The following is a 12097-nucleotide window of genomic DNA, read 5'->3' on the forward strand; positions in this document are numbered from 1 at the left end:
TTATAATAAACTAATACGGAAATATTATTTCATAAAAAAGAAAGAAAGAAAGAAAGAAAACGGGTGAGAGAAAAAGAGAAGTTACTGATACTTCCTACCTTCTACTGTAAGCGAGATAAGGGACGGTGATCGAATCTTTACATAGGAAAGGCGGAGCTGCGTACCCAGGCAAATTAATCTTACTTTATACACTTGTATATATTTGTGACTTGGTTAATGTGTATTTCTCATAAATCATTATAGCATGTGTTAATGGGTTATAGTATATCAATGTCATGTTAGTTTAGGTTGGCAGCATTATGAATAATAAATTGTATGGAATTAAACATTTATAATATTAAATTATTCGTTACCCGCTAGTTATTTGTGTATGTTTGAATTGAAATTATCTTGGTAGAATTGTTCTATCAGTGACTGGCATGTGTACGAACACACACACACACAGTGTAATTGAATACATTAATTGGTGAAACTGATTTAATTGAATACACTAATTGGTGAAACTAATTCCTTATATGAGTATATATTGTAATATATATATATATATATATATATATATATATATAAGAATTTGATTTGGTGCAATTATATATCTTCTTTTATGAATGAGAAATAGAGATTTACTAGAATATATATATTTTATAGATGAATTAATATTTAGTTCAAGTTTTAGAGTCACTGTGATATTTCAAATCAAAGCCCGACCACTGTTAGTTTTAAGGTGAACGTTGGGATCAATTGAAGGTGAAACAGACTAAATGTTAGTTTGAGAAAAAGATTAGAGATGATTGTGGGGGAAAAAGACTCACTTACATGAAAGCCACACTCGGTAGCAGAGATTGGGGGAGAGTGTGTTGATGTGAGACAATGGTTTGACTATTGGAAATAACCATTGGAATCTACTTGTCAAGCTTAATCTATTGGGCCCACACCTGGGTTCAATCGAAATAAAATAATATATTTAACTATTATTTCTTTATTAATTTTACATTAGAAAATTAAGGAAAAATATTACAAATATTTCAAAAATTGTGTTAAATTCCAGAATATTAGTTTCTGGTATAATGAACTTATTTGTGCTGAAATCTAGATTTTTAAATGACTGCTTGTTAGTTTTACGAAATTAAAACCCGAAAAAGTATTATTTTTAGCACCAAGATGGAGAGTACGAAAAGAATATTAAGAGTTAGATTCTGAAATTTTGTAGGGAGTCGTACCTAATATTAGGCTATGTTTAAAATTTTTATACTCTCAGTGGTTGGGTCATTAGAGTTCTTTTATTGAATTAAATGTGTATTTTTGGTGCTTTAATTATTACTTTGAATTATTAAATAATAATGTCTTTCATAATTCACCGTAATTAATAATAAATGGATGAGTTTGGATTAGTCGGAAGGGTAGTCAGGGATTGACCCTATGATGACTTTTGGGTATGGTTAAGGACCTGCCTATTTGAGAGTACACTACTCTTTTATTATGTCAATGGGTTTAATGAGCCCATATAGTGTGGACGTGATCAGGGATCATCTGGGGAGTAAACATATAATCCAGCCACACGTGTGTTTTCGGTAGTCCGATACTATACGATTCACACCACTTTATTGGATAGGAGCCTGGGGCTCATGTGATGTATGTGGATTTATTAAAAGTAAATGATGATTATTTATTGAGTTTATAATTAACTGGTATATGCATATTTGATTAATGCACTTATTTGAGTTACTTTTATATATGGGAATACAAGGTAATGTTAGCTTGCTGAAAGATGATTGTGTTTAGTATTTCTTGTTGAGTTTGTGAGCTCACCCCATTATCACATTTCAAGTGCTCGTAGAGTAGAAACGTGATGGAGACACATGACAGGGACGGATTTTAGCTCGTTGCACATTTATTTATTTTTACTCGGTTTTCCTTTATTATGGTCATTGTAATAAAGTTAGTATTTTGTAAGACTTTGTTTAGTTGATTTAGTGGTTATGGATGTTTTATTATGTTAGAGGAAATTTCACCTCTATTCAATTTTTATATAAATTTGTTAGACTCTCATGTTTAATAAATTGAATGATGAGATTCATCGTAGTTTTATTTATGGTGGATGTATGTTGAGAATTGGTTAAAATTATACTTTAGATTTTATATGCAGGACAAGTAATTCTTGTGTTAAAATTTGGGGTGTGACAGATAATAAATATAATAGTGATAATAATAATATTTATGAATTTTATTAAATAGCAGTAACAAAAATCTCATATTTATAAGGCCAACTGCAGTGAGCTCGCGGAAGCCCAATTTCTGCGAGCAGATTGCCTAAAGGCTGTACAGCGGCCTAGCTAAACCGAGTGGGGCCCACTAGCGATCGCGGGCCAACTCGCGGTATTCAGCGAGTCGGCACGCGATCGCTATTTTATTTTTTTGTTTTTTCCTAATGCAAAATGGCGCCGTTTTGCATTACCCCTTTTTTGTTTTTTCCTCTAACGGTAGTTGTAATGACCTAATCATTTCCTTCATTTCCTTTTTCCTCAGAATTTTACGGATGAATTTTTTTCGTTGAAATTTCTTTTCTGAGTTCAACTTCTCGTCGCTTAGTGTCGTCTCGAGTGCTCGGAAATGGTTTCTGAGACTCTTTCCTTTGGATTGACAACTTCCTTTGAGGACCGAGTCATTTCCACATTTTTCGTTTTTCGACACTATTCAATTTTCGTCTTTTTCCTTGTTTTGTCCTTTTCCCTATTTCGTCTTTTCCTCGTTTATCACTTGGTTGACATAACCTCACTCCTTATGTTTGGAGTTGGTTTTTGACTTCACGTATCTTCATTCTAAGCGGTTTTCACGAAATACGTATCCTTACTTTTGCAGTAAAGTACTCTAGTTGCTTCCAGTGTCCATTGGGGCATGGATGCACAGTTTTTCAGAATCTTTTTCTTTTCTTGGGGTGTTTTTCGTAAATATATTTTGAAGAATATTTATTTCAGGGATTTTTAAGAAAATATTTTTGGAAGATATTTTCATGCTGGGGCAGTTGTGCAGTTTTCACTTTTTGGAGGGGTCATTGTGCAATTAACAAAAATTATTGCAAAATACCTTATCTGGAGCCTGGATCCTCGTACAGGATTCATTTTCACATTTCGTTGAGTCATGTACTTATAGAATTTCCTTCTGGTCATTTTTCTTTGGTTTCAGGGTTTCTGGCCCCAGTTGCCGCCGAATTTGTTCGGGACATAACTCTCTGCTCGGGACTCAGTTTTTGACGCCGTTTCTTCCATTATTCATATTTTCTTATTTTGAATCTTTTTTGTTCATGGAGTTTTTCCATTTGAGCTTGTCTGCTCAAATTTCACTTTTTCGGACCCGGCGGGGCTCGTTCGGGGCACTTTTTGAGATTTTCTATAAATAGGGGGACTTAAAATTAAAAAGTCATCTTCTCCCCTCTCCATGCACGACCAGAACCTTCTATGGCAGCCCAAGGGGGCTTCCACCCTTCTTCTTTCATTTGAACCTTCTTCCCTTTGTTAAAAAGTCGAAGTGCCTTTGCGTTTTGTGTTTGTCTTGACCACGCGCATTTTTCTCCCTTATTAGAACCCGTTTTTGGCCAAATTTTGAGTTCGGGTTTGAAGTCAAGTTGTGATTTTGATGGGGCTTCTTAGGGGTTCATGTAGATTGTATTGTCTCCGACAAAACCCCGAAGTATTGTCAGATTCGGAGCAGTTTCATTTTGGTAGCTTTTGAGATTTTCATCTCAAATTGAGGTAGGGGATGTCTTAGGTTTATATTAATGTTGTATTGATTGTTATATAAGCATATACAACCTGTAAGCATGCCTTTGTTCAAGTTTTAGAATTTAATTTAATTATTTCTATGATTAAGATTTAATTCACATGGATGTATGTTGCTTAGAATTAAATTGTGGTATGCTAGTAATTTAGGCCTTGGTATACTCGTTGACATATATTAAATTGGGAGCATTTGGATAAGAATTTCAAAATTGATTTAATTATTATCTTTTGTGAAAGATTAATTCACATACTTGTATCAAGTATGAAATTAACTTGTAAAGTGATATTAAAGTAGGCTTTGGTGAGTTCTTTAACATATGTTAAATTGAGGACAACTGAAGTTGTTTAAAAATCTAAAGAAAATTAATTAATTAGCTTAATTAATTTTATTTTAAGTGTTGTAGTCACTTAAATTGATATTGGGTATGATATATGTGAAGACCATGTTATGACCATTAACATATATTAAATTGAGCATAATTGGAATTGAATTGAAATCTAGAGATTTTTCATGTTAGGTTGATAATTTCTTGAAATACAATATGCTTAATTACCTTGTGAGCAGGCTACTAACTTGTTGTAGAATTAGTACTTGTGTTTCTAAAGATGGTAATTTGACTTAGCATGATATGTAATATCATTGTCTCGATTATCTTGTTCAAATATATCTTGTGTAGGTATATAGCATGTTTAGAATGTTACAATTAATTACCTTGAAAACTTGATACTAAATTGTAGCCTATTTAGTACTTGTGGCTTAGGATGGTAATGTGGCTCAATTGTTATTAAATATTCTTGCTTTGTGTATAAATTGTATATTGGAGACTTGACATGTCATATGCTATTAGACTTGAACTCTAGGACATGATTTGTGTGGATTCAACCTTACTTATGCATGTACATTAATTCATAGACATTATTTGAAATGTATAAGTTTGGTTTAACTTATTGATTTTGCATAAGTTTTGAACTTATTGTTTTTGGAGGCTTGTAAGGATCATGTTCATGTGATGGCTAGGGTCTGCCCTAGTACGGATTCGTGAGTTTCCTAAGTCATATGAAGTGCGCAGTAGGTAGTACTTTGTGGGTGTAATTACTTAGAATAACTTATACACGTGCGCACTAGGTAGTACCTTGCGGGCTAGCAACCCGGAATAACTTGATTGGTCTGCAGCCAAGGATTCTAGTCTTTCCACTATTTGATTTCGCATTTAATTTCAAGTTGTTAATCATGGATTACTTGTAACTTGAGAATTGATGCTTGCTTTGAATATTTGAATCCTATTTAGTATACTTGAACTTTTATACTTGCTCCGTGAGTTTAAATTTCATTTAGTATGCTAATGCCATGTATACTTGTTTTAGGCGTATCTCTTTTAGTTTAATATACTTGTATTCGTATACTTGATTTACGAGATTTTCATATAAAATGTATACTTGTGTACATATGCTTAGACATTGCATGACTTGTCTTAATATGGTTTAGTATACTTGGAAATGTATGCTTGTTTGTTGTGTAACATGTTTTAACAATGCTTAGTATACTTGAGCATGTATCCTTGTATGCCGTTATTCACTTTAAATTGCATGAGTAGCTTAGGATGATCCCTGAGTCTTATTTTGAAATAGATGTTAGGTGGCATGAGCCCTTTGACATGTTTCACCTTAAGATTATATAATTGTAAAATGCTAGGTCAATACATGCTCATCTCCTACGAGTAGCTTTATGTTACTCACCCACGTAGTGGGGATATTTTTTAGGTACAGGGATCTTGATTTTGGGATGCACACTATGCCATGGAAGTTTTGTAGACTTGAAGTATCATTTTCATGAAAATGTTGGCTTGAAATGCCACTTGTAGCCTTATTTGTCAAAATGTGTAGATTTGATTCCAATTATGTAATGTGTACATAAGTACACTCTATGCAATGTATTTGACATGTATGAGATGAGGCCAGAGGCCAATGACATGTATCTTGTATTCTATACAACTTTAACTTCATGAAATATTATGAAAATATTGAAAAATGCTACATTATTACTTCATAACTTTTGCATCGGGTGTGGGAATTCCATTTTTATTCTTTCATAGGGTCTTATAAATCATGTTTGAAGTGTGGCCAAGGGCCAAATGGTAATTTGAAATCATTTGTTAATTTTGGTTTTCAAATTTCCCTTTTCTTGTTCATTTTTGCCTTTTTGCCCGTTGGGGGTCGGATTTTGCATTGGTGGTATTTTTAAGCCATGGACCATTGTAGCACGTCCTAATAGGTAAGTTACGTTTGCGTGCATGGTCGTTTCTGAGCAAACCTTCTTCTTTGGTGAAATGAGCCTCCTATGAACTCATTTTGAAATTTTGTTGCATAATCTGATCTAGGGGCTTTCTAAACTTTTCACATCATTTTTATTCTCTTCTTTTGACATGGTCGCTTAGAAAATGTGATTTTTGGGAGGGTTTCTTCTTTGTGTTTTTCCAAAAAATGTCGTCTTGATACCGGAAATCCCTCGTGAAGTTTCAGCTCTCAGTTTTCAATTGTAGCAGCTTTTTGGCCTTCATGACCAGATTTCGTGGAGGGGTATTTTGGGCATTTTACAGTGAGTTTTTTTTTTTTAACTCTCCATGAGTCATGTAGAAAACTCAATTTTGAAGGGAGTTTCTTCTTTGTGTTTTTCCAAAAAAATTCATCTACTAGCCCGTTTCTGCTCTCAGTTGCGAACAGATTATGCAGCAGCTTTTAGACCTCTTGTCCAGTTCTGATCAAGGGGCATTTTGGAGATTTTACAGTAAGGTTTTTGCGCTTCCTTCCGAGATGTCGGGTAGAAAACTCAATTTTAGGGGGGGGGGTTTCTTCTTCGTGTTTTTCCAGAAAAACTTGTCTTGACCTTCATTTCAAGTCTCAGTTCTGGAACTCACATTTGTTTTTTTTTCTTCTTGTTGTCAGCATGTGCACACCATTGGGCGTCGGCATGGGCGCCGGTGGGCTCGCGCATGGGCGCCGGGAACGCCATGGCCTTCGTCGGCCCGCCGCGACGTCACAACTTCAAATACTCGTTTCTCCCTCGTCCGGACTCCAAATTGTGTGAACTTTTTTTTGAACTTGACTAATTTTTCACTGTCTTTCCAATGGTGTGCTTGGTTGCACCCGGATCTTCCTAGATAATTACCAGTTTATCCTTTTTTCTTTAAGTGCTCGTTATTCTTCGTCATGTCGTTTCTCCTTTGTCCGGACTCCGAATCATGCGATTCTTGAGTCCATCTTGATTAGTTTTTCGTTATCCTTCCAGCGTTGTGCTCGGTGGCACCCGAGTCCACAGTTTTTAGAAATGACTATTTTGCCCCTGGGGGCTTATTTGTCATATTTTTGATTTTTTGCTTCCGCATAAGTTTTCATTAAGTTCCACGACCTCATGGAAGGTCACTTTGACTACTTAGAGTCTTGTTTACTATTTTCGCTTCCGCATTCATATCCGTTATCGGGTTAATCTTCGGTTCATCACAGGATGTACTGGTTTAAAAATCAGGGTCGTCATAGTAGTGCACAGTGACTGAACAGTGCCTTAACGCACTATTTGGTAGAATTTTTTTTTTTTTTTTAAAACCTAAAAATAGGTTATTTAGAACTTTTTTTTTTTAAAAAATAAAATAAAATTCATTAAATAAAAAATATATTGTTTAGGCATGCATTGTTTGTCCAAAAAAATTTTTTATAGAGAGGGAGAAGATGGCTGAAAAGTGATTTTTGACTTTAAGTGATCCATTAATACTAAAACCCTAAAAGGGCCTCGTCGGGTCCAAGAAAGTGGAATTTGAGTAGACGCGCTCAAATGGAAAAAAAAACTCGTAAACGAAAAAGAACCAAAATGAGAAAATATGAACAATAGAAGAAACGGCGTTGAAAATTGAGTCCCGAGCAAAGAGATATGTCTCGAACAATTTCGACGGCAATCGGAGTCAGAAATTCCTAAAACTGGGGAAAATGACCGGGAGGAAATTCTAAGAGTTCACAACTAGACAAAAAGTGAAAATGAACCATATACGAGGATTTAGGCTTAAAATGAGGCATTTTGCAATAACTTTTGTTAATTGCACATTGGCTATATAAAAAAGGATAACAACAAAACTACCCAGAATGAAAATATCTTCCAAAAGATATTTTCTTAAAAACCCCTGAAATAAAATATCTTCAAAAGATATTTATGAAAAACACCCTAAGAAACAAAAATATTTCTAAAGAACTTTGCATCCATGCCCCTATGGACACCGAGAGTAAGCAAAGAGCTTTTCTGCAAAAGTAAAGATAAGTATTTCGTGGAAACCACTTAGGATGAAGGTACGTGAAGTCAAAAACCAACTTCGAGCATGAAAAGTGAGGTTGTGCCAAAAAGTGACAAACGGATAAAAAGATGAAAAGTGAATAGTGTCCAAAAATTGAAAATGTGGAAATGACTCGATCCTTAAAGGAAGTTATCAATTTAATGGAAAGAGTCTCAGAAACCATTTCCAAGCACTCAAGACGACACCAAATGATGAGAAACAGAACTCGCAAAAGAAAATTAAACGGAAAAAATTTATCTGTGAAATTTGAGAAAAAAGAAAGGAGAGAAAATGACTGGGTCATTACAGAATTCCTTTTGTTAGGGGGGAAAAAATATAATACCCTTAGTTTTCAAAAGGATATAAAGGGAATTTAATTATTTATTTTATTGTAGTTTATGTGCTTACGTGGCTATGTGCTTATGTGGCTATATGATTATATGTTTATTTGTCTTAATTGCTTATGTGATTTATTTGATTTAATTAAAATTCATTAGGTGTTTTACTTGCTTAATTGATGTGTGGTTTAATTGTAATTAGTTGTTAGTTAGGATTAAATAATTTAATTATTTTATGTTTTATTATCTTTTTATTTTAAAGGATGGATGTGGATAGTCTCAATGGACCAACCGATTAGGTCGCATGAATTACTTGGATGAGTACGAATATTTGCCCGTGGATGGTTGTACATATATATATAGGTATATATGTATATAAGGATATTTTTCTAATTATTATTATTATTATTTGTATATAGTAATTTTAATAATAATGAAATAGTAGTATTATATATATAATTATAAGTTATATGTACATACCTATAAATATATCACGTTAGTTTAGTTAGCAGACTTATATATATATATATATATATTATTTTTCCTTTTTGTTTTCCTTAAGTTAGCAGACTTAGGGTTAATATAGGATTAGGGTTATATGTTGTATATATATAATAGTATACGTCAGTGGGAGGCTAGGTTTTATATATGTGATATATTATATACTTAGAGGCAGAGAGATACAGAGAGGAAAACGTGAGGGAAAAGAAGGAGGTTTTAGCCAAGGGTTCAAGTCCAAACCAAGGAGAGGTTAGGAGGCTTGCTCATGGGTTGAACCAAGAGCACAGAGGACTGAGAAAGCGACCAAGAGGTCACCAGAAAAAGTAGAGAAGAAGGAGGTTTGAGGGTTTCAATCCGAAATTTTTGAAGGCAAGTTCTTCTCTTACTCTTTCCCTTTGATCTGTATTTCTATATATGCCTAGGAATTCCAGAGGCTTAAACAACATAATTGATTATTTATGCATGCTTGAATCGGTTTAGAACAGAGGGTTTAATGTGTTTATTTACATGTTCTTTATTTTGATGTTCTTGGGTTTTGATGCATAATTGGGTGTTTAAGTTTGATCTTTACATGTTAAAAACGTCTAAAATAAATTAATGTGGACTTATGAGACTTAGGTTGAAGCTTAGAGGCCTTAACAATGAAGTTTTAGGGTTTACAGAGGCTGAACCGATGAAGAAAACGACCATCAGCATCAACCGAGTAAACTCAGTTGGAACTGAGCCGACTCGGTTGGCAACCGAGCCAACTCCGTTGGCAACTGAGCCTGCTCAGTTGGAACCAAGCCTGCTCAGTTGGGCTGCGACCTTGGATTTTTGGTTTAAGCATCCAGATTTGTTTAAATCTATTTTTAATCAATTATTAAATGATTAAATGGACTTGGGAAATCCCAGAATGCATAATATATCTATATGTGCCAATGATATGGATAATTGGCAATTAAATAAACTATAAGTTGTTAAATTGGATGAAGGATTTAATTTAATTGCTTTAACAATTTAAATTAATGTTGAAATAGTTTTAAATAGTGTCTATGAACCTTTATATAATTTATCTGAGATGTAGGTGAATTACTTGGAATGTAAGTTAACTACATGCTATTTAAATTATTGTATTTGCTTAAATAAATGTAAATGAAGTTGTTTAAATTGGATGAATAGATTAATTTAATTGATTTAACAATTGAAATTAATGTTTAAATGGTTTTTAAACAATGTTTATGAACCTTTATAATGTTTATCTGAGATGTAGGTTAATTACTTGGAAGGTAAGTTAGCTCTATGCTATTCAAACTGTTGTATTTACCTAAATAAATGCAAAGGATATTTGTATGATGTGTATCATATTATTTCTGGAATTAATTGATGTACTGTTTTATCTGCTGCATCATTGATGTAACAACCCTGGATTTTTCAACCCAGTGTGCCCTGTGATGAACCAAAAGATAACCCGATAACGGATCCAAAATGCGGAAGCAAAAGAAGTAAGATGGCCTCAAGAGATGTACGTTATCCCTAAGGCACCAAGATGACTCCCCATGAAGCTACGGAACTCAAATGAGCCAAGCAATGAAGCAAGAATGCCAAACCCGAAATGAAATGAACTAAGGGTAAAGTGATCATTTCACACCAAAATGGGTGCTACCTTGTACACCATTAGAAAGACAACAAAAAATGAATGAAGTTGGACTCAAGAATCGCCTAATTCTGAGTCTAAATGGAAAAGATATGGAATTAAAACAAAGTGGCCTTCTCCGTTTAAAAGTTACCACCAACCTATCTCACTAAAACTGGAATAACTCACACTATAGATGGAGTTTTGATGAGTGGTTAGTACCATTGGAAAGCTAACTTCGAGCTATCGAACTTAGAATCAAGAATGACCTAATTTGGAATTGAAACAAGTGAGATATGACCTTCTAAAATCGATGCAAGGAAATTATCCAAGATAAACTGAAAAGGGAAAGTCCCAGGGAGGATCGGTCAACCGATGGCAAGGATCAGACGACTGAAAACCCATCATCAGCCGAACGAACCCCAAAGATCAGACTGCCAAAATGCCATTTTTCTAAAAAAGGCTATTGGAATTGGGTCTCGAGACTTGTTAGCAGACTGATGGATCTTCATCAGTCGACCGACACATCTGCTGCAGCAGAAAAAGCTGCTGCAATGTGTGTGTGAGGTACTTAGTCCATCTTTAAGGCTATACATGCATTTTACATGATCTAAACACATTTGAAAACATTCCCTAACCTCATGCAAGCATCCAAAACATGCTAAAATAAGAGGAAACTTAAAATGATACCCCAATGCATGAATTTTTCATAAAAATTCATAAAATTGCCCAAAAATAGTCCCAAAGTTGAAACTTAAGAGTTTTATGAAAAGTAGACATGCACGCAAACGTAAAAAGACATTTAAGACGCGTCCCAATAGTCCGCGGCCTCAAAATGTCCTAAATGCAAAATATGACCTCTCAACGGCCCAAAATGCCTTAAAACGTAATAAATGAAACCAAATGCAAAACCTAGAACAAAATGGTGTTTGGCCCTTGGCCACACCTCATTCATGATCATGGATACCCTATGAAAGAAAAAGAATGGAATTCCCACGCCCGATGCAACCATGGTGAGGCAAAGACTTAACATTTTTCAATATATTCATAGTAAACCTTGAAAATGAAAGTGCAAAGAATATAAGATACATGTCATTGGCCTCTGGCCTCATCTTATACATGTCAAATACATTGAAAAGAGTGTACTTATTTACACATTATATATATGGAATCAAAGATACAAGTTTTGATATACAATGCTACAAAATGACATTTCATGCTAACATTTGCATGAATGGAAATTCAAAAACTACATGTCATCCAAGGAATGATAGCATCACGAACCAAGCCTTTGTACCTGAAACAAATCTCCAATAACTTCGGGGTGAGTAATATAAAGCTACTCGTAGGAAATGAGCATGCATAGACTTAGCATTTTACAAAGTTATCACCTTAAGGTGAAACATGTTAAAGGGGCTCATGCCACCTAACGTCTACCTTTAATAATTTCTAACATAAATCACATCATCCATGCAATTTAAATAATATAGGAGCATGTTATACAAAGTAACAGGGTATAAGTCCTCAAAGCCATCAACTTGAAATCTAAAACAC

The sequence above is a fragment of the Cornus florida genome, unplaced genomic scaffold (genome assembly GCF_030987335.1).
Source record: "Cornus florida cultivar Cherokee Brave unplaced genomic scaffold, ASM3098733v1 CherokeeBrave_3.0.0_Hap2_Chr07, whole genome shotgun sequence".
Classification (NCBI taxonomy): domain Eukaryota; kingdom Viridiplantae; phylum Streptophyta; class Magnoliopsida; order Cornales; family Cornaceae; genus Cornus; species Cornus florida.